We start from the raw sequence: 25,290 nt of genomic DNA, 5'->3' as shown, positions 1-25,290 counted from the left end.
TTACTTGTTCATTTGCTTATTTTCTCTCTTTCCAGCATTAAAATGTTGAGCATTTGCTTTTGGTCTACTTAGTCACTAGTTTTAGGCCAATCTCTAGAGTAATTCCTAACACAAAGAGGGCATTTACTGAATGAATTAATGAATGAGTGTTGACTATATACAATGCATGGTGCTAGCCATTGAAGATAAAAAAGACTCATCAGATACTATTTCTGCTCTCAAAAAAACTCAACCTAAAACTCTGAGTGTATTATTAAGGAATTGGTAGTACAGATCCCCAACTTCAATAATGCTGAATAAAACCACAAAACTGTGTAATATACAAGAAAAATTTACAGTGCTCAGAAATGAACTAAGAATATTGACTGTTCAAATGAGTAAGAACACATGGATTCCCCTCCTCTGCAGTTCTAGGAACCCTGATAAGAGATATCTTTTGAGGCAATTTCAAGTTGAACAGTGAGGAGTGTCAACAGACTCTTGCCAAAAATATTATATGGGCTATTTTCCAGAAATTTTTAATTTATATGAAAATTCTTAAATAGAGGAATAAGAAAGCTTTTGATAAAAATTGGCTTAAAATAGCCTACATATTTGTTAATCTACTTGTATATCTTAATATTTACTCCATTGTTTATAACCTGAAAGGTGTCATCGAGAGGGAAAATAAAAACTAAGAAAACATACTAGATGATGCTTGGTACTTTCATTAATATTTGAAATGATTCGACTTACTGAATAGTAAAGCACATAAAGCAGTACAAACAACAACAATGTATGTAACTTTTACTGAAATCTAGATGTATCATCATTCTTCTCTAATTTCAGCAATTCCATAATATTTAAGAGTAATGCAAACATGTTCACTTTGTATATGTGGGATGTTAGAATATATGATATAGGCTCAATTTTTAAAATGTTTATATTCAAGGTTCAGTTTTGTTCCAGTGTTCAACTTTGCTCCCTCCTCAGAGAGAAATTATCTAAACAGTTATTACAGTCCTAAAAAATGCTGCCAATCTCTCTCAAATGGGTCAGAGGTATCTTGGTAAACCTAGCTTATATCTTCCAAGAATAGAGAAAGGATATGGGATACCAAGTATAGTTAGAATGCTGAATATTAGAATAAAGCTTAATTGTGCAATAAAAAGACTTGATAATAAAATAATTCAAACAAGATAGAAGTTAATTTCTTTCCCATGTAACAGTCCAAAGTTGGCAGGTGGTCCAGGCTATTAAAGTGTACCTTCAGATGATGTGACCCATGGACTAGGTTAGGCTAGGTGTTGATGTTGAGAGATAATCAGGAGAAAACAATTATGTATTTTTACAACTGCAACATGAAAGAGGTAGGGGTAAAGAAAATCAAGCCAGGGGGATACAGATGACCACATTTTCTCATAGGAAAATGAGCTAAGTTTGAACTTCCGCTGAAGAAATACAGCCTGATTATATTGAGTGAGTATATGGACTGAGTGTATGTGATGTCACTAAAATAAAAATAAAACATTTTGCATTTAAGGAGATAGTTACAGAGGTTGTGAAATAAAAACACTAATACTTTTATCTTCACAAAAGAATCTAAGAATAGTTTATACATATCAGTATTTTCAAGGGAAAAATGAAAACCCAAGAGGATGACAGGTACAGACTGAAGAAAATACAAAACAAATAATTAAAGTTGTAAAATCAGCCTCCCAGATACACCTGTGTAATTTGTTGACCTGTTTTACAATTCTGTTTTGTTTTTTCAATAATACATTACTTCACATAAAAGAACAAAACATTAGACATTAAAAACTTCAAAGTACTATTTGTTAAATGTTATTGGATTTGTTCTAGAACAAAATATTTTTTTTAAATGCAAGACATCTATTCCCATGAACTTGGGAACACTCTATTCTTACGGACTTGGAAGTGGCTCAGAAATCAAAAGGAGGAGAAAACAAAAGGAAGAAAAAGAATGAAAGCTAAATGAATTTATTATAAAAGTGTTGACAATAAATGTATAGTACCATCATTCATTAGTGATCACATTTTTTAAGAATTTTTCTGCAATTATATATTAATAATCTATATAAGAAGGGATTAGCTAAAGAAATGATTCAGTTGTCAGAACTGACTAGAAAAAAGAAACATTTAAAACTTGAAAACATTCCTTAAGATTTTCTCCATATTTCTGTTATGACTCTATTTGGAAATACTGTGAACTGGCAAATAAACTTGTGTTGGTTCTTTTATTGATTTATTTTTTTTCTGAGGCTGGCTTTGAACTCTCAGTCCTCTTGCCTCAGCCTCTGGAGCCACCACCAGGATTATAGGCATGTGCAACTGTGCCTAGTCACATTGATTCTTTTTATGGTAAGACTGAGCAGAGCCTCTGCTGACCACAATCAGTAATTGCCTGAAATGAGCAAGTTACCCTCAGGAGATTAGACAAAGCTAAATTATCCCAACTGAAGGATGAGCACAATTTTTCTATAAAAGGTCAGATAATAAATATTTTAAGTTTTACCAGCCACATATAGTCTCTGTTACACACATTCCTTTTTTTTTTCTTTTTACATCCCTTTTTAACTGTGAAGCTTTAGCATGAAAATGAGCCAGAAGACTTGTTTGCCAATCCCTGTGTTAAACAATTAGCCCTGCAATCAAAATAACTCTCAAGTCGTATCCCCTCTGTTGGTGTGTAATTGCCTAAACTCATCGTTACATACACTTTTTTTTCTCTTTAAAATCCTCATGTCCATTTCTTAGCATTCATTTATGATTTTTAACAAGGCTTCCATCTTCTCACCTTTGGCTCAACTGTTAACAGTAATTTGGGAATAACATTTGATTTTACTCTAAAGCTTAATAATTTGTCAAAAATACCAACATTCATGCATATTGTATTACAAAAAATACAATTGTATTTATACTGAGGGAAAAATGAATCGACCATATGATGTTGACTGATACCCCTATAGTACCCAAATTCCAATTGTTCTCTACAACCATGCTATATGGTAGGTACTTATAATCCACATAAACTGGACCAAAAACAACTTCATCACTTTCTCAAGTTCACAGGGCTACTGTACTGTAAATCCAGAATTTGAACTCTTCTCCTAAATTAAGGCTAATCACCTCTACCTCTTCTTTGAAAAATCCCAGCCCCACTCAACTCCTTAGGAACTTTATAATTTATAACCTAAGAAGTAGGCCTCATCTGGTTTTCACCTGTTTTTATGTGGCTCAGACCTAAGAATGGGTTTTACATTTTTAAATAATGGGAAAATAATTTTTAAAAAGCACTATTAATTCGACTGGAGAATTTTCAGTATTTCTATTTCCTCACTTCTCACTCATCCATGTACCCATACTTCTTTGGACTTGGACACTATCACTTTAACAAATAAACTTTCCTAATGTCACCAAAGAAATAGATATGCCTGCGTTCTTGTCTCTTTTGTCCTCTCAGAAAGACTCTACAGGATTGACCATATTTTGCATTCTGATGAAAGTTTTTTCCTGTACATCTATGTGAAAAAAAAAAAAAATGAGGCGGCTTTGCCTCCAAACAATGTGGCCACTTCTCATCTCAAAAAATTAGATCTCCAGTTCAGATATCACTTTTTTGCTCCATACCCATATTTCTAATTTGCTATGACTCCTTAGGTGTCTCAAATGACGGTTACATTCACTATCCAGCTATGTCTTTCTGCAAACATCTATTCCTGTACCATCCCACTCTTTAACTTCTACACAGGCCTGAGCACCAGAAATTTTAGTACTGAACACCATTTGACACTGCCTCTGTCAAATGTCCCAAATCCAGTCAACCACAGATCCTAAATCCTGGAATCCATCTTCTTCTCTTTGTTTTCACCAGTCCCTGCGTTCAAACCAACATAACCATTCACCTAACCATTTTGAAAAAGTCAATTCTCAATTATATTAAATACAACTGCCAAAGGCAGAAGGTGCAGAATGACAGAATAAAGGTGCAGATAAATCCTAGAATTACATAAAGTGCAATTTATTAGGGACTTAAGGACAGAAGCACATTTGGGTGGCAGCAAGACAGGGGGATCCTCCAATCTGAGATAAGACGTAGGGTTTATATGCTAACCTAGATAAGGGTAACCTACAGTCTGGAGCTTTCCACAAAACTATTAACATATCAATCACAAGGTAAGAAACTGAGTCAGTGTCTGACTCTCTTAATGACTTTGCTTATGCTTTGGGTTTGAAATGCATGCCAGGTTAACAGGCAGACAAAATCTGGGTTTACAACCAAGGTGACAGTCATCATATTAGGCTGGATCCCTACCTAACTAACCACAGAAACCTCCTCCTACTTGCTCTCAGCTCCCCCTCTGTTTCCCGCTAGTCCCATCTCTAACTCAGCAACCAAAGTAAATTTGGTACCAGGACAAAAGTTGCCAGAAAGAAAAAAATAAAATAAAAAATATACTGACGACATAAAAATCAACTTAACATTTACAATGAGCAATGTGGAAAATACATTTTCAGTCCAGCAGACTAAATTTAGCCAAATGTTACTCTAGCTTATCTGGGGGGAAGGGAGAGTTGGATACTGAAAATGCATGAATCTTATTTTCCAAACAATTTTGGCAACAAAAAAATTTACTTAATGGTTTATTCCAAGAATATAGAAAAATAATCCAAGAGAGAGACAATATGGATACCAGAAATAATGGATTTAATGCAGGGGCACAATGCCATCTAAGAGGCTATCCAAGTTGAAAGAATCAGAGGACTCCAAGAAGGATAACTTCAAAGAGACAGTGGACTGTCTTTAATCAATTATTTGATGAAGCAATCAGATGATGTTAGTTATAATGTAAAGGCATATTGTTACTTTGAAACGAAAAAGGAAAGAAAAGATGTGATTAAAAATTCCAGGGATCGAAACAATAAGATTGTCTAGAAATACATGGTCTTCATGTAACAGAATAAACTGTAATATGATATTTTTTAGAAATTAGCTAAGAGAGAGCAAGAGAGCACCTATTTAAATGTGGCACTTGGAATATTCATTCACCTTTGAGTGTCCCAATTTACCTTTCCTCATATATCCATATGTGGTAACTGGCATGGAAAAATAATGTTTGGAAATGCATATTACAAGTTTTGTATTTACTTACTTTCAGTTTTTATATCAATCTGCACACAAAGAAGACAATATAATGCCATTTTTATAAAACTTTACCATGGTAAATTAAATTGACAAATGGCAAAATTTCAGCAATGAAGGGTTGTGGCACATTGGGGAATGTTAAATCCTGAACTCACATAGGAGCATGTTGTTTGCAGCTGAAGAGCAAGGAAATTAAAATTTAAATGCATTCATATTGTAAATACATCATATGAAAGAAATTGAGTACTATTCTATCAACTACAGAGGAACAGAGGGATGAGGAAATAAGTTAGGATTAAGCAAATAAGCTAAACTTGTCACCTGTTGTAATAAAGAATCTCTAAACTCAGCATGTAGTAGATAGAACAAGATAATAGTGTGGAAACTGCAGTGTTTGGAGTGTAAATGTGACTACCACTTCTCAATGGGGTGGGAGAGACCTATGGATGAACTTTGCTTCTTATTTTGTCTTCAGCATTGTTTCAATTATTTATTGTGTCAATATTCTATTTATATAGTGAAAGAAAGAGAATAACTTACAAGAGCAAATTTCAAGTTTGAAACCATTCATATATAAACATTTAGAAGAAACAAGACTGAAAATTCATAGAAGAACAGAAACCATAAGAAAATAGAGAAACTAAAACAATATGGAGATATATTTATATGCTTGGGTATAAAACATCTTAATCTCACTGCCAAAAGAATATGACCCTTAATATATCTCTCATAAAAGAAATAATAAGAAAAGGCTATTAAACTCAAAGATTCCTCAACATGCACTGGAGTCAGAAATAGACAAACTCACAAGGTATTGGTTATTTCACATCAAACAACAAAAATAAAAACAACAAAACAGTAAAGCTTTCTTAAGTTTTAGACGAAATTCTTCCAAATAAAATAGCATGAGGTAAGAAATGTTACATGCTGTGTATCCTTAGCTTATGTAATCCCTTTGTACTACATAGGGTTCGATGGGAAAGTCTTTCCTCTGCTGTATCCTGGCTTGGCAGCAAAATTGTAATGCATATCTTTAATATTTAGTAATAGGGAGGCACTCAATAGATTCCAGCAGGTGCCTTCTCTTCTCCCAAAAGCTAAGCACCCATTCTTTCTAGTCTCCTGCCCTCCTGAATATCATATGCAGTATAGCTGAAGAAAGATAAAAGTATCATAATTATACTTAAGTATTCAAATAATGTTTTATCACAAGTATCTACTATGGAATTTGAGGAATGTTTAATGAAAAATGGTACATGTTCTCCGTGGTCATTTTCTTTTTGCAGTTGAGTTACTTTGACTTGCCTAGTCATGAGAAGTCCATTTTCAATATATACACAAGCCTAGAATCTAATATTCCAAAAGCCACCCATGGAACACAGTTTAAATCATACGAGGTACATGAACTGCTTCTCTTTCAACACTGAAAGATTATTGGCCAACATCTGCTTGGCTACTTCCAGTTACTTCAAAAAAACCTCTTGATTTGTTGTTGAAAACATGCTAGTTATTAGAATATTCTATCTTATATTGAGTTGAAATTCATTTCCCTTTTTTACCCTATTGGTCCTAGTAAGGTCTGACCTTTAAAGCAACATAGATGAATTCTATTTTTTCTTGCATATTACTCTTCTTCAAGTATTTCAATTTACCCATACTGCTTTGAAGTCAGCTCAATAAACTGACTTCACACTTTCGTTCAAAGTACATTGTTTAAATCAGACCAGAGTTCTTTATATCTGTCGTTCACTAGCAATGAAGTTTTGGGCAAGTGACTTCAGCTCTTCAAGTCTGTAATGTAGCTAGATAATAGTACTGGAATACTATATGTTAGTTTTGAGATAACACACATTAGGCCCTAATAGCTAATATGTTTGAGTTATTTATAATTTTTCAAGATTAATCTTTCACAGAGTATTATGCAACTCAAATGCTGTAATCCACAGAGCATTCTAAAATTCATCAGTTCTAAAACATTACATAAGCAAAATTGTATTTCTAATTATGTTTGACTTTTTAAGTTATAATATCCCATCCAAATTAAGAGAAAACTAAGCTTATTTCACTTGTGAACTAAATGTAACAACCCAAAATACTTGATATACAAATTTTGTGCTAGTGACTTATAAACAGGCCTTAGTTCTTAAATAAATGCTTATTCTCAACATATATTAATTCTTTATAGAAATTATGATGAAACTAGTCATTAAGAATTAAACATTCAATATAAAAATTTTGTGGAGTCAAACAATTCTTGAACCAGACAATGGGACAAATGTAGAATAAAAACAAATGTTATTCTGGGAAGGGAATGTTATTATTTAGAGTATCTACTCCAAGACTTCATGATTTTCAACCTTAAGCATGCCATGTTGTGTCTCTTTCCTTGGAGCTGAACAGGCTAGCCACAGCCCATTGACATGGGAATGGGCCACTAGTTCATGCTGTTTTGTAATTTTTACCACATGATTAAGGATCTTCTTAAAGAAGAATAAACAAGATGAATTTCACTACAGCACATTTTATCAAAATGTGGTTCCTTATTTTAACATGAGTATTAGTGACATAACATACAAGAAGAAATATACCATCCTGTTTATAACCTGAGAAATTCACATGGAGTTATGTGTCCATAGGAAAAAATGAAAGAAAGGAAAAAAAAATGAAAGAGGAATACAGTGTTTTCCCCTAAAATGAATGAAGTGTCTTGTATCTCAAGGCATTATAGTTATTCTTAAATAAAAATTATACTTTTGTAGTTTTGTATTTAGCTTAAGGCTTTATGGAGACATTGTGAAAAATTTCTCCAATCATCAATTATTTACTTCTTTGGGGCTTAATTATTTGATTCCAAATACACAATAAATCAAACATCAAATACAGAACACATACAACCACCATCCCCCTGTAGAAAGTATATTTCAAATTTTTCTGATCCATCTAAGGTAGACAGTGATATGGTCTCTTCCAGGTATCATGAAGTATGTTTTAAACCACTGGTAATGCTCACGTCCTTTTTATGAATCTTTGAAAACTTAGTATCTTATAGTCTTAGTTAAAATTGGAAGACTACTCAGAAAGAAAACTATAATTCAGACATGATTGTTTGTATTGGTTATATTATATCACCCATTCTTTGTCTTCTTGTAATTAAATACTGAAGGCCCACCAAAGAGACCCCTCAACTGATGGGCCCTTTATATCAAATTAAGATATTTCATTTTGGAAATCCTTTAGCGCATGATAACAAAATAAAGTAAGTTTTAAAATATAGAGTATAAAGTATAACTTCCCCCTAAATTAAACAAAAAATGTGAACACGACTATATTTAGGAGATATACTTGTGATTATGTACAGAATTATTCTTTATGGCAAACAGAAAAGTAGAGGAAATAGCTGGAAAATTGTTCTTTACAAAATATGTGAACTTTTGAAAATGGGGGCAAATGACCATAAAAACATTAACTAATGCTATAGACTGAATTGTGTTTCCCCCATCAGACCCCAGTGTGAAGGTATTTGGAGATGGGGCCATCAGGAGGTAATTAGTTGAGGTTGTTGAAGGTAAGGTCCCATGATGGGAAAAAATGCCTTTATAAAAAGTGACACTAGAGAGCTTATCGCCCCTTTCCACCTGTGGAGAAAGCAGTTCTATGGAAACCAGGAAGAGAGCCCTCACCAGTAACTTACCTTGCTCACACCCTGATTTTAGACTCCAGCCTCCAGAACTAACTATAAGAAGTAAGTTTCTACTGTTTAAGCCAACCACTCTATGGTATTTTGTTATAGCAGCCTGAGCAGACTAGACATAATATTTATAACACATTTGTTATGTCCCATGCACTGTGCTAAATGCTTTACATACTTTTCCAATTGAGTTTTTTTAAAGCTATTTGAAGTGATTGCTTTACTGATACATGTTAGAGATGATTAAAAAGATATTTTGGAACATGCCTTAGTCTTTTTGTGCTTGTACTATTGAATACTATAGACTGGAAAATTTATAAAGAACAGAAATGTGTTTCTCACACTTCTGGAAACTGGAAAGTCCAAGGTTAAGGTACAGGCAGGTTCTATCTCTAGTTCTATGATGGCCTTGTGGCTGTTATCCTCTGAAGAGAAGGGATGCTTGATGCTTCCATGGCAGAAGATAGAAGCAGGTGAATCCATTCCTAAAGCCTTTTTTTAAAAAAAATGCAAGCATTAATCCACTAATGAGGCAGAGCCTTCAATACCTAAACGCTGCCCATCAGACCCTACCCGTCAACACTGTTGCAATGGAGATTAAGTTTCCATTTCTAAATTTTGGAAGACACATTGAGACCATAGCAAAATGTAAAATAACTTTTCCAAATTCAAATAACTAGTAAATAACCTTGAGAGAGGATTCAAACCCAAAACTATTTGAAGTAAAATGCTGACAGTAGCTACTATTATATGCATCAATGATTTTCAAAAATAAACGGGAAAAATCAATGTAGTTACTAATGGTATAGAAAGATGCAATAGAGTAGAATATAATATAAACGATCAGGATACATTACAGAAAGGCAAACACCATTCCATAAGATTTTAATTTCAGAAGAGAGATGCTGTTTCGGTTTAAATATGAAGTATCTCCCAAAAGCTTAGGTGTGAGACAACACAAGAACTTACAAAGTTGAAATGATTTGATTGTGAGAGTATGACCTAATTAGTGCAGTATTCCACTGACATGGATTATCTGGGTATAATTATAGGCAGACAGGGTGTGATTGGAGGAGTTGGTTCATTTGGGGTGTGTCTTTGGGGTTTATAATTTGTCCTTAGTTAGGAGGAGTTCTCTCTCTCTCTCTCTCTGCTTCCTGCTTGCCATATCCTGAGTTGCTTTATTTTACTGTGCCATTTCACCTCGATGTTCTGCCTCACCTTCTTCTGTTCAGAGCTATGCAGTCAACCCACCATGGACTGAACTTCTAGAACAGTGAGCTCTCCTCTTCTACGTTGTTCTTGTCAGGTCTTTTGGTTACAGCAGCAAAAAAGCTGACTAAAACCAGGCCAAAATTTAGGTATAAAAGAATGAGGGGTGGTGGAATACCAATAGCACTAAGCCAATCTATTGCTCTACTTGATCACACAGTTTATATCATTAATTGATTTTCCCTCTGTCTTGCTCTCTCTCATTCTCCTTTCCCAACTGACACCAAGAACAGATACTAAGTCCATGAAAGCAGAAATTAATCTCTCTTTCTCACCAGCTAGAATTATTCCTGAAACATAGGAGGCAATCAATATATATTGGTTTGTTACTTATAGACAAACTCCAGAAGTCAATAGAACTTGGTTGCCATTCAGTCTTTCTTTGATCCTCTAATCCTTGTTCTAGATCATCAGAATTCTCATCATGAGATAACCAATATTATTTTAAGGTGTCCACTCTTGGTTATATTCAAATTTTAGAAGGAGATTATTGCTGATGGGCACTATGCCCAGCACCCAGAAAGGGTTGGCTGATAAGAGCCAGGCACAGTCATTATTAACAAAACATCATGAACTAATAAGTGCTAAGGTAAGGCTGCCATCTCCCCTCTTTCTTTCCCAGTATTTTCCCAGCTATGTTGACAGTGTAATTAGGTCTGTGTCAGATCCAAGATAAATGGAACCAAAAAGAAAAAACAGTAATGTGAAAATATGACTCTTTTTATTAAATGAGGAATAATAATATACAACATGTAACAATAAATGTTAAATGTTTAAATAAATGCATCATTTGTACTTTATATCCCTTCAGTATATGGAGTTTTATTTTATACTTGTGAATAATGTCTGTCAACCAAGAGGTTATAAAATCTCAATGCAATTTGAAATTTGTTGAGTGGTTCCCTGAATTCTCTGATAAAAATAGCATTATATTTAAAGAAGACCTTTTATAATTATTTTTCAAAAAAAAAAAAGTGCCGAGGAAGGACTTAATCCTTTATCCTTGGGAAGTATATGTGGGGAAAGGAAATATTTAGTTTTTTTTACATAGAAACAGTCTCTTTCTTCTCTTACCTTTATATTCTGGCATTTAAAAGATGGACTAACCTCTGAGTGGAATACACATTTTAATGGAATATGCAAAGCTAAGAGTTGAGAATAAAGAAAAAAAGAATCATTCAGAAAAATCATCTTAAGTCTCCATAGTCTGTCCTTGGGTGACCCACATATCAATAGCCAAACAGAGCCTGCCCTCAGCTCAGAGCTTAAATAAAACCCTGCTCTGAAGATAAATGTCACATTTCCTACAGACAAGCAGAATCTAAATTTTCACTCCCAAATATTCTCCCTCTCTCCCTCTCTTTCCCTCCCTCCCCTTTTCCCTCCCCCTCCCCTCTTTCTCAAAATTCATTCCCTCTCCCTTTTCTCCTTCTTTCTTAACTCTGTCATTTTGGTAATAGACCTATCCCTCCGTCCCTTTCACTCTAAATTGAATTAGTCACTTAAAGATCTACAGTGAAGGGCCTCAGATCCCTAGGGCTATATGCAATTTTATCCCTAGCTGAATTATTTGCTGTTGTTTAGACATGACCTACAACTCAGTTTCTACAGTTCTCTCTAACATTATAATTACAATAATGGGTATGATCCTAAGGTAAGCAAATAATTTTTTCAAAGGGCATATTTCATTCCTCCAAGGAGCAGAAACTCTTTCAGGCAAATGGGATCTCATTAACCAATTTAAGTGAGAACACATGCATAATGGCATTAGCCATTTTGGTTGGCAAAGCACCAACCCAGCATTCCAGAAGAATCTAAGAAACAACATAGTAGCTTCCCTGCCAAATTTAAACTACATAAAATATAAAATAAATTGAGAACACAGCAACTAGGGCTCTTTACATAGGTATGGGAAGGTACATTAAAAATAAAAAATCTTTGAATTCTGTATATAGATTTTCAAAAACTGGAGTAAATTTCAAAATGGTGGTCAATGTTGGTAAAGTGGTTTTCCTCTTTAATTAATTTTCCCTCTAATTTCTAACAGGTAAAATCCTGCTGGGGTCTAGCCCCCTCGGGGGATCCAGGGGTCCTGAAGGAGGAGTGGCGCCCATGAAAAAAGAGTCGGGAGACAGGTTGCAAGTTATGTGTAGCTTCCAGAAAGAATCCTTCTGCCTCTAGAGAGGCCTTTATTTTTATACCTTTTTTACAGATGTTTTTTCAGGTAGTTAATGGATAGCTTCAAAGCCCGAAACTTCTTTGATTTACATGATTTTCAAGAGTTACAATCTTTTCTGACATATATTGATTACCTAAGATATTAAGTACACTGTTCAAAACATTTTTCTATAACCTTAGCCAATCATGATTAAGCTTTTACATTTTTACCTCAATCACTAGGTGCTAGACTACCCAACTAGACTATGTGAATCCTGACCTATTATTCACTTTTAACTTTAAAGCATACCTATAATTATTTCATTAACCTTTAACTTTAAAGCATACTTATGATTATTGGTAAGCTTTCTTACTTCTAAACTAAAATCCCAGTAAAACACACTTAAAATAGTGAAAGTCTATTACTTAAAAGCCTACTACTCTGAAGTGCCTCTAAAATATATCTATATTAATTTTATATTATTCTATTTTTAATTTCCAAGATAATTTCCTTTTTTTCATATGACCTATTTAACTGCTTTCTTAAAGAGTTTCCTTGATCCTTGGTCAAAGCACACCAATTCTTAAAGTCTTTGTAACCTTTAACTAAAGGCAGGCTTTGCTCCTCAACCCATTTGTCATCTATATGAACTATGTGTTTTCCATTATCATCATGAATTCCTGTGTAAGGCAAAGGAGCATCTGTTGGTAGGGGGAATGTATGTTGCACAGGTTGTGGCTTTAGAATGGGGAGCTTAATGTAAATGGTTAAGCTTTTCTCAGGAACCTCGATTTGCAATCTTTTTCCCATAAATTTCTTGAAGAATAACCCTATTGTTTTTATCCTGAGAGATATTGAAACACACCTTACACTTGTCTTAACTGTATCCTTAGTTTCATTCTTGGAATTTTCCTGAAATCTCAGGCAACACATACTTTATTATTGATTGACATATGCCCTGTTATCCATATCATGAGTATCACAAACAAAACACTTAACATTCCCCATGGTTCCTGTTTCCAGATGGTGCAGCCCTGCCATAGCATCCCCCACGTTGTGACCCTGTCAGACAGCAGGTGCAGAAACGCCTTCACCAAAATCCTAAAGTTGAGATATTAGATTTTTATACCAAGATTTTTATTCTCCCATAGTCAACAAAGGAAGTAAAAATATCATTTACTGCGCCACAGATTGTTGGTTGGGAAGGCCTTGGAAGAGAAGCTAGTCTAGGGTTCAGTATTTAGAAGAAGAAAGGATACCAAGAAAAGAAGAAAGTGTCACCCAAGACTGTATTGCTAATTAGAGGCCATTCTCCCCACAAGTGCTCTCTTCACATTCAAATCAGATTTAAGCCACTATGTAGACAGCTTCAGAGTTGTTACAACCAAATAAAAGTTACAACCTACCTAAACTCTGCCCAGTGTCAGAGTTGTATGAGTTTAAAAGAGAGGAGAAATGAAAATTATGAAAAGATATTCTCTTCTTGAAACTTCTCAAATTTCCTCTCTCAGCAAAGTTCAGACCCTGAGAATAACAGGTTATTGTCTCTGAAGTTGGTTAGAAATCTATTGATAATATTTCATTACCAATAAAACACTGAGACCTTTTTCAGATTCTGGCTCACGAATGTGAAGAAATTGGATTCTTGCAGGTAATGATTCATTTACTTCGACTCCTCCTTTGCCCTGTTTCATTTGGTGGGATTGATTTCCTTTCTCCATATAATTTCACTTGTCACTACTCATGACTTGAGAATTGACCCTCTCTCTTCTCTTTGTACTTTCACTTATGAGTCAACTTCTATTCTTAAAAACAATTGAAATTGCACATTAATGAAAAAATTATTATAGATGACATTTACAAAAATGTTTGCTTCAAATTATTAATACAATGTGCTCCTTTTCAGATACACCTATAAAGGAACATCCAATTGCCACCAGTAGTTAATTAACGGGGGAAAAATCATGCATCCAATTCTAGCCCCATCTCAGTCCACACACACCCCCAAAAGTGCATTTAATCTTTAGCTTCCATTTCTTCTGCAGAAAGATAAAATGGGAAATAATGGTGTCTCTGCCTCCCAGTTTCCAAAGTGATGCTCAAGTTAAAAGAAAGAGAAAGAGAGAACTAAGACAAAGTTTCCTTAGAAGCTGCAGGAAAAGAGCATTTCTAAAGTTTTGGCAAGCTGGAGGAAATCTGCTGTCTCTTCTTAGATGAGGAAGATTCTTTTTTTGGAGTTGAGTTTGGTTAAAATAACGGAAAAAGCTCAATACTTGCCAGGCATGGTGGCACACACCTGCAATCCAACCAGCTTGGGAGCCTGAGGCAGGAGGATAGCGAGTTCAAAGCCATCCTCAGCAAAAGCAAGGCACTAAGCAACTGAGTAAGATCCTGTCTCTAAAAAGTACAAAATAGAGCTGGGGATGTGGCTCAGTGGTTGAGTTCCCCTAGGTTCAATATTAGGTACAAAAAAAAAAAAAAAAAACTTTCAGTATTTATGAAGACTTCCTAAAAACAAGCATCGCTAGTGAATATTGTTCTAAACTGATGATGCAGGATCTGAGGGTATCAGAGTCAAACCAGAGTAAGAGCAAATTGTGACAATAGCCATGTACTCCCTACCGTTGTCCTTATGGTCCAGGGAAGATACAGGAAGATTAACTACTTCAATTGTGACAATTGCCTTCTCTTTCCAACTAGACATACTTTATCAGCCTCCTTTTTCTGGTACACAAGTTCTGATGGTTTTCAGAAGTAGAAATTCTGGAGACAGTTATCTACTGCCTTCATATGTGAAAACAAACAAATCAATTGCCTATTTTTTCATGAACAAGAGGTGCAATAGAGAACCTGAAATATATTACAGAGATTTTAATATTTTTCCAAATTGCCTCTTGTAGACTGATCAATTTTCAAAAGCATAGTCTTACTCCCTGGGAAGCGTTCATTTTCACACAATAATGAAATATTAAGGTGGTAACCCAAATTCTAACATATTTGTATGCATTTTTATTTTTTATTTTATTTTTTTAAAAAGAGAGAATTTTTTAATATTTATTTTTTAGTTTTCGGTGAAAACAACATCTTCATTTTATTTTTATGTGGTGCTGAGGATCGAACCCAGCACCCCACGCATGCCAGGCGAGTGCGCTACTGCTTGAGCCACATCCACAGCCCAATTTCTATGCATTTTTAAATGCATTTTCCAAACTTCAAGCAACTTGAAGATAATTTTGTTTGTTTCCTTCAGAACTTGAGAGTAATTTATCTCAAGGAAATGGTCTATCAGAAAGAAGATTTCTGGCATGCCAGACCAAAAATCAGATTTGGCAAATATTTGCTATAATTTGGGTGTATTATTCAAATATTGTGTGACTCACCTTCTTCACTGGCAAAATATGAATATGATACCTACCTTTAGACTCTATGAGAATTAGAGAGAAAGCTTATAATGTCCTAGCAAGATGCTATCCACTAAAGGAAAAACATCATATTTGGAAATTTTATAGAAAGAAGGATGAGTTCAAGGCACAGAATGAACACATGGAAGTTAGGTATTGTATCCTTCTGGAGCCTGCAAAGAAAGGACGGGCTAGAGCCAGAACCAAAGTGAAGGGGACCAAATGCAAATCTAGATTCTTAAACACTAAGGGACATCAGAATTTAAAAGTGCATAGCAATTTCTTGGTTTGATGGCATCACAAGGAAAAACATTCAGCTCTGCTTCTAGGTCCCCAGGTAAATAAAGTGACCAGGTAAATAAAAAATTGTGTAAAATTGTCAACTGTGAAGGAAATAAGAAATGCCAGACACATACTATATATATATATATATATATATATATATATATATATATAGAGAGAGAGAGAGAGAGAGAGAGAGAGAGAGAGAGAATATGAGAATATATATATTATATATATATATATATATATAATCTGTCCAAAGTAACGAAAATATTAAAAACAAAAATGTTAGAAAGGCTCTTCCCCCATTCTTCATGAGAAAGCACAATAATCCAGAACTACTGAGGCTCCTGAACACCCTGAAACCTCCCCTTACAACCCCAGTGCAGTCAGAAAGCAGGTGTCTGGAATCCTTGCTCCTTGGTGGAGTCAGGTGTCTACAGCAGGAATTTTCAAAATCATCAGGGTCTCTGTGAATGTAGACAACATAGAACTAGGCAGTTACCACAGTTTGGGCCTGGCCTAGGGACATGAACTTTGGATTTATCAACATGGGGGTTTCTGGGGATTGCAATCAGAAAAATTACATTTAAAATAATAGTATTCATCTGTTAAATTTAAAATAACCTTGAGACCATCTAGTAGATGTGAACATTATCCTGTTCTGTTGAGAGCAAGAGAAATTGGAATATTTGATCCTCAAGGTGGGTAAGGAATTTGTAGAAGGTGATTTAGCCTAAAAACTGCCTTTGAAATAATGAGTTAAAATTTTCAATGTTTTTCAAAGGATACAGACATAGAAGTACACAAATATTGACATATAAGACATGTTCACCTTAGTCTTACTTAAATTGACCCACAAATAATAAATTGGATATGATCTGCCTTCTCCCTCCATTGATTTGTACCAGGTATACTATTTTATCCCCCTGAAACACCTTTGGTCTTCTCTTCCTTATCTCATGATTTGCTTCTTCCAGATTCAGTTCATGCCTCACCTCTTCTAGGAAGCTTTTCTTACATTCCTAGGCTAGATAAGATGTTTCTCCTCAAACTCCCACGGAGGTCTTGGCATGTTTTTATCACTGTTCTTATCACATCACATTAAATCTGTTTGAGTGACTTTTCTTCTATACCAAACCACAAAACCCTGAAGTCCTCAAACATAGTTTTGGAGAGGAATGCGTGTGAGCTGCTTAATTGAATGGGGAATATAGAAGGGACAGTTGAGAGGAAGTCATATGTTCAGCTTGGGATATACTGAGTTTGCAATAGTAATGGAACACTCAGGTGGAAGTTTCCAGAACAACTGTTCAGGAAATTGAAAAGTGGGCATTCACAATTTGGAATCAAGGGAAAGGCCAAGATAAGATATATGCGGACACTAACTATTTATTTAAAGATAACATTCTTAAATATGGATGAGCATGTCAAGGAAAAAGAAGGTAGAAGAAAGAAACCTAGACATGGAGATGACAGTGTGGCCAACACTAGATCCCAGAGTCTCAAAAAGGAGTGATCATACATCATTTTTTGTTGCTGTTGGTTAGTTGAAGAGCAGTGGTTCTCAATCTGGAACAATTTAGTCCCAAACAAAATTTCTAAAGATATTTATTATTTTTGTTTGTCATAATTGGGAAAGTAAAGAAGGGGAGGGATGCTATTATAATCTAGTGGGCAGATGCTGGGAAGGCTACCTGTATCTGTTTGCTAAGGCTGCTGTAACAAAATATCACAGATGGTTGGTTTATAAAAGAGGAATTTATTTTCACACAGTCCTAGAAGCTAAAAGTTCGAGATCTAAGAGATAATAGTTTGGTTTCCCTTGAGACCTCTTCCCTCAGCTTATTTTATCTGTGCCTTTTATCTGTGTCTCACATGGACTTTTCTCTGGGCATACACATCTCCAAGTATCTCCCCCATTTTCTGTGAACACCAGTCAGATTGGATTACAGCCCACTATAATAATTACCCCATTTTAACTTAATTACTTATTTAAAGGCTTTGTCTCCAAAGGCTTTATCTGAAATACTGGGGTGAGGGTTTCAGCATACATTTTATAGTTTGGATATGAAGTACCTTCAAAGACACATAGTTGAGGGCTTATTCCCCAACACAGCACTGCTCAGAAGTAAGGCTCTAACCTCATAAGTGCATTAATCCATTTGGTGGGTTAATAATTTGATTAATCACTGGGAGGTGATGTAAGCTGTAGGAGGTGAGACTTGGTTGGAGGAAGTAGATCACTGAGGGCATGTCCCAGAAGGATGTTTCTTGTGCCTGGTCCCTTCTTCAATCTCTCTGTTTGCCTCCTGGTTGCCATATGATGATTAGCTTTCCTCTGCCAACCTGTCTGCCATGGATGCCCTGTCTCACTTGAGACCTAAAGCAATGGTGCTAACCATGGACTGAAATCTCTGAAACTATAAGCCAAAATAAGCCTGTCCTCCTTTTTAAGTTGTTTATTTCAGATATTTTTGTCACAGCGATGAAACGCTGATTAACACAATATGAATCTAGAGGAGAACAATGTAGTCCATAGCGCTCTTTCCTCTGGAACCCCCAAATCCATCCAGGCCCTTCTCACAAACAAAATACATTTACCATCATCCCAATAGTCCCAAAGCCTTAACCCATTCCAGTTTCAACTCCATGTCCCAAACAGCAGCTGTATACCACCTGAATAAAATGTGTTACTCAAGATATGATTCATTCTGTGGTAAAAATCCTGTCCAGCTATGAATCTATAAAACAGATAAGTTATGTGATTTCAAAATATAACAGTGAGATAGGGGTTGGATAGACATTACCATTCCAAAAGAAGAGAAGAAAGGAATCGGGAGTTTCTGTCAAGTTCAAACCCTAGCAGATGAAATTTCACTAAATCGAAACACTCAAGAATGTCCTTTCTGACTTGATGATTTGTCCTCTGGGCCAGCTAGGTCAGCATTCCTGTCCCCAAAGCCCTGGGTAGCAGTTTTACACTCACAGCCTTGAGCATTAATCCTACTTCTGCTATCCAAGGCAGTAGCTTGCCCCAAGACCTTTGGGTGCTACTATCACCAAAAAGGAGACCACCTTGGTTCCTTAGGGCTATGGTAGGAATGGAAACCCTGCACAGTTCTGAATCACCTTCAGAGTTATTCTTGCCTTTTTTTTTTTTTTTTTGAAGAATAACAAATTTTTCTAGCTGGATAGTTCTATCATCTAATCCTGAAGAATTCCAGAGTGTGATGAGTCCACAGAGGTTTCAATACACTATCAATGAAGTACCAATGATATCTCAAAAATATTTGTGAGGCTATCCATGGTGCTTTATAGTGACAAATATACTGTCACTTTATTTTCTGAGTAGTAAGCACTTGTTTCTAGCTGTTCAACTCACCCTTTAGTCCAGGAATTCTGTAATTTACTCTTTCAGAGAAATTGAACAGCTGACCTTCCTTTAGGCACTGATTATTGACGGTAACTGACTAAATATCATCTCCTGAATATCACCTCCTTACTATATACCACAGTGATCCTCAGATTCATACCTTTTGAGATCAATCTTAATTTTGCAGGCCACTCCTCAGGCTGGTCGGTCATGTCTAAGTGGCTCCTCTTTGGGCTGAGCAGTGTTAACCAGTGGTGATAACCATTGCCACTATTTTATTGTTGTTGATAAAACAAACAAACTTGCATATGGTGTGTTGCTTTCAGTTAAACGGAAGAAAACAAATTTTGCCTCCTGGTTATCACTATCACTGTTTGGAATCAGAGAAACATGACAGTGTAAATTTATATTCAACTAAAGATCCAGTGATGTTTTGTGTAAGTGCTGCTGATGGCACTGTTTAAGACCCATCACCTTACGTTGGTCAATGACAAACCAGAAGAAAATTACCCTAGCTTTGAAACCCAATGGAATCAATTCAATTCTGTGAATTTATTGTTTCAAACTTGGCATCTGTCACATCAATGTTTCCCAATAGAAATGTGTCTTTTCTAGAAATCTTTATCTTCATTTATAAAATATTTAGTGGCATAGTAGTCACACTATCTACAAAAATATTGTCTGACTCATACCAAAGAAGAGGAAAAATCTATACCTTTCTTTGAATTGAATTGTTTTAGTAATAGACTTTTTACGTTGGAATAATTTTAGATGTACAGAAAAGTTGCAAAAAGAAAATACAGAGAGATTGTTATGCCCCCGTTGATATAATTAAATGAAAAGCCACTACATCAGAGTGGTTCTAATGCCAGAGATCCTTTGTAAGAAAAAAAAAAAAACTATGTTCAGGCAATAACAGGTAGACAACTGGACATTTGCTAAACTTTAACCTACCAGTTTCTCTGCTTCTACATTCATACTATAGGAGCTTCCTCCTTCACCCCATTGGTAGATCCCTGAACCACTTGGTGGTTTGATGCTGCCTGATATAAGAATTCCTATCTGCTCAAATAAATTCTTTGGAAGTTTAATGTGCCTCAATTTATCTTTTAACACTTATTACCTAGTTTCCCTTGTTATCACTATAGCATATTTATCAAAATAGGAAATCAGCATTGGTACTTCATTACTAACCAGTACTGCTTCATTGAGATGTTAATAACTTCTTAATAATTGTCATAATCTTTGTAAGTAAAAATAGCACCACAATTTCATGAAGAAATGGCTAAACAAATAGCCAGGTTAAGGAGTCATGAGACTTAGTTCCTTATAACTAAAATTCCTAGGCCTCGGGCAGGACACCAGGCAGTAACACTGAACTCTAACGTGGAGTTAACAATTTTTACTCCAACACAACCTCAGCAGAGATTACCAATTCCCAGCTGGTGCAAACCTCGTAGCCTCAAAGCTCCTTTCAACTTCTGTCCATGTTTGTAAACGTACAGTTGGTGCTCTCTCATAAAATTACCAATTGAACAATACACTGTATGCATGTAATAGTGCTGGCCCTAAAGACCTTGGAAAATTTTATAGCATAGATGTAGGTCACTTACCACAGAAATGAATTGAAAAAAGGTACCCATGGAATCCTGTGAGTACACATTTGGAATAAATATCACCTGAAGATTCTAAATTGTGTACTTGTTTACATTGCCTTAAAAGAGGGAAGCTAAGAGAAATTTTCTGGTTATGTTGAATTTCTTGAAGACAGGCTAGATTTATCTCACACTGCTTGGTTGACAGCACACAAATCCAAGTTAGAACTAAGATGTATAACTGAAAGATAACTTCAGTAACATCTTCCATTTGGCTACTCTCAGATCACTCACGTACAGGTTCTTTACATGAATAAAATAGTTGTAGCAGATGCCCAAGGAAAATATTCTGAATGTATCATCTCTACTCTGTGGATTAGGCAGTCTGAATAAATGTAGCTAATTTTCTTTTGTAGTTAGATATCTACTTACAGACACAAGAATTTAGGAATATTTTGGAATCTTTCCTGAATCCTTACATATTAACAATATATGTGAAGAAAATCTCATAATATTAGTTTATTGAATATGTTTGATGTTCTTATCAAATATAATGAGGCCAAGCCCAATGAGAAATTTAAAAAACAATTACAAAGCAAATCAGCTTTCTTCCAAACTCAAGCTCCATTTATACGGCCCAACTTGTTTACAGCCTGATTAACCAGGCTCTTTTCCAAAATTTAGTCTAGCAACAACAAATATTCTAAGTCCTTAAAATGCAATTTCAAGGAAATATGTGAATATTAAAGTCAAGGTAGAAAAATAAATGTGGATTACTTCCTCTAAAACAAGGAGTCATTTCAATAAAATATGTTTTAGCAGGATATGCATTGCAAGATTATAAATGAAGAGATATGACATGATGTGCTCTATTGTTTTTTCGCATGAAAAATTTTTTAAATACTGTATTTTGTCTCGTTATTTCCACAAAAGCAGTTAGGAACCTTTCATGTTTTCAACATTACTTTTTGACAAGATAAAGAAAGGAGTAATCTGTGGGTGGCAGTCTGTAATAATAACCAGAGGAATGTCTTAAGAAAGAACATCATGTCAACTGCTAGAATGTTCACTAACTATGCTTCTCTGAGAATCAGGATGAACGTCTTCATGATTACTTAGGGTACAGAGTGATTTTACTTTTGAAATCCAAATGAAGTCATTAATTCCAAAGGGTAGAGCTTCACAAGAATTGCCATCACCTTTGTAAGACTAAAGGAAGGGGGAAATTAAAGAGCCAACTAATGTTAGATATTTTTTTCTGCTTGTCAAATTAATCTTCTTTCATTCTTCCCTTTAAGACAAATATGATATAAAATATCACTGAATATGAAAGTTGCATAGCATGAATGGAGTCTTGTCTGCATGTGCCCCACTTGCACTGTAGCCAGAGACCCTGGAAAGCAGCCCGCTCTGGGCTTTGTACCCCAGGTATCACATGATATGTTGACGACAGCACTGGTAGACATTCTGCTTCTAGGAAGGAGAGGAGGGACTAGAACAGATCCTGGAATATTATAGTCATTCCTTCCTTATATCAGAATGTTACATTCCCAGTACATTCTCCAGTTATCCTTGCTTGTGAATTACATGCAAGAGCAGAGGAAGACTGGCTCAGTCCTACCTGGAGGATTGTCCTGACAAGTAACAAGAGTATTTCCAACTGATCCACTCCACTCCTTAGGACATGGTGGTCATTCATTTCACTGATCCATATGCTACTATAATAGTCATGATTATTATTAGTACTTTAATTTTTAAAATATTTTTTAGTTGTAGATGGACACAAGACCTTTATTTTATTTATTTATTTTTAATGTGGTGCTGAGAACAGAACCCCGTGCCTCATACGTGCTACGCAAGTTCTCTACCACTGAGCCACAACCCCAGCCCCACTACTAGTACTTTAAATGGGTTCTCTTTTAGATCAATTAAGAATATGAAAAGTAACTGATTCCATGTTACCTTCATTTACTCTTTTCCAATGCCCTGCCTTTTTTTATTCAGATTCAGGTGTCCAAGCAATGTGATTCTTCTTATTCCCCCAAAACTTATTTACCTTTCATTTCTAGGAAGCCATTCTGGAAATGTATATCTTCAGGCTGTTTGCCTGGTTTTTATTTCTCCTTTATTTTTAAAGGATAATTTCTCATGGTGTAGGATTTTCAGTTAGAGGGGTTTCTTTCTTGCCATTTCAGTGTCCAGTCTCTTCTTGCTTGTTTGATTTCTGGTGAGTTCTCTCTCTCATCCTTGTTTCCTTATAGATAAAATGGCAGCCTGCTCCAGGCTCCTTTGAATTTTCTCTTAATTGGCTTTCTGTAATTTAAATATGAGAACACCTGATGTATTTGTTTTTCATTTTTGTCTTCGTAGAGTTCTCTGAGCTAGCTGGATGTGCAGTTTTGTGTCTGCCATATATTTTAGAAATTCTAAGCCATCATCCCTTTAAATGTTTCTCCTGATAATATTCTTTACCCTGCCAATCCAGCTAAATATGTATTACACTTTAAACAATTGTCCCACGGTTGCTAGATATTCTGATTTTTTTTAAATGTTCTATTTGCATTTCAGTTTGGAATGTTAACATTGCCATGTATTCAAGTTCCCAAGTTCTTTCCTCGGCTGTGTCCAGTCTATTGATGAACCCATCAAAGGCATTCTTCCATTCTCTTAGTGGGTTTTTGATTTGTAGAATTTCCTGTTGATTATTTTTTTTTTGGAATTCCTATCTCTGAGATAGAATTATTTATACATATGTTCTTGTTTGGTTTTTTGTTGGATACCTTAAGATATTAATCATAGATATTTTGCATTCCTTATATTTTAATTTAAAAAATTTGTCATTCTGACACTGATTCTGAGGTTTGCTTTGTCTCTTCAAACTCCATTTTTTATCAGCATGCCTTGTTGTATTTATTGCAAGCCAGGCAGATCATTAGACAGATACATAGACAGAGATCTAGATACAGATATAGATAGACACAGATAGTTGAAAAGCAATATATATACTGATATTTATACAGATATAAACATCTATGCATATAAAATACAAACACACACTCAAATATATATATCAGGGGTTAATCAACCATTGGCATGAGAATATATGCTAACCTGGTGGGGCTGGACTTAGCTTGGAGTTTATAGGTAGCAGGGGCTTTTATTTCTTCTAGTAATTTTGTTTTGCATACTTGTTGTCTTTGTGTCCCCTAAGAACTCCTCCTCAGACACTCAGTGCCCCTCAGCTCTTTGAGCTATGATCTCTGGTTGCTACCCCAAAGTCCTCTTAGAGTAGTAGCAACACATGGAGAAGGAGAAGCATTCAATAGTCTCACGATTAAGTCTCAGTGTTTTAGTGTTTTAGTGTTCTTGTGTCCCTGGGCTGTGGCCTTATCAAATGCTTCTGAGCTTTTCTTCCCACCTCAGTGGTGACACAGGAGGGCTGGAGGGGGCTGGAGTCATACCTAAAGACATCCCCAGGTGCAATAAGATTCCTGTAGTCTTTTCCCCTGGGGAGTGGGCTTTTATTATAAAGAATACTCTGGGCATCTTTTCAAGGATGACTTCCTTCCACTGCTGGAGTCAAAGGGAGCTCTCAGCTCTTTTCCTTGAGATGCTGGTAGATACCAGGATCCATCTGGAGTGCAAAGGGGAGATCTAACACCAGGTTCTCCAGGAGTTTCTCACTCAAGTTTGCCCATACTCAGCCTCTAGCAATTCATAAAAACTACCTTTTAAACCAGTACCATGGCATACACCTCTAATCCCAATTATCAGGAGACCAAGACAAGATGATCACAAGTTTAAAGCCACCCTGGGCAATTTAGAGAGACTCCACTAATGACTATACTCCACCTAAGAGTAAAATATCATTGGATTCATTTGTTCATTTTGTTTCCCTGTGAAACTTTGCATATGCAAAGTGCTCAAAATATGTAGAAGCAATTAAACATTAATTAATTAAGTTGCAATTAAAAACTAATAGGAAATATCTAGATTGTCACAGGGCATCTAGAACATTCCACCAATACCATCTGGTTTCTCAAAATTTTAAAAAAGGGAGGGGGCTGGGGATGTAGCTTAGTGGCAAAGAACCCATGGGTTTGATCCCCAATACCATTTTTGACTCCAACTGCTTCTGCTCCAGGTAAGCTGACATAGACTATGATTCTCTAAATTCACTCATTGCTGCAGATTTGAGAATGATGGTTGACATGTGCCCTCAGTTCTCTAAGAAAAACTGTCGCTGTTCACTTTTTAAAGTTTTTTTTTATTATCATAAGGACAAATTGATGACTTTCAAATTCTTTAAATATCAGAGGAAGATTGTAACAAGTCTCCACACTTAACTCATTAGAAATTTGTTAGCTGGTAA

The sequence above is a fragment of the Urocitellus parryii genome, chromosome 14, assembly GCF_045843805.1.
Source record: "Urocitellus parryii isolate mUroPar1 chromosome 14, mUroPar1.hap1, whole genome shotgun sequence".
NCBI lineage: Eukaryota > Metazoa > Chordata > Mammalia > Rodentia > Sciuridae > Urocitellus > Urocitellus parryii.
Note: the sequence above shows the minus strand (reverse complement) of the source record.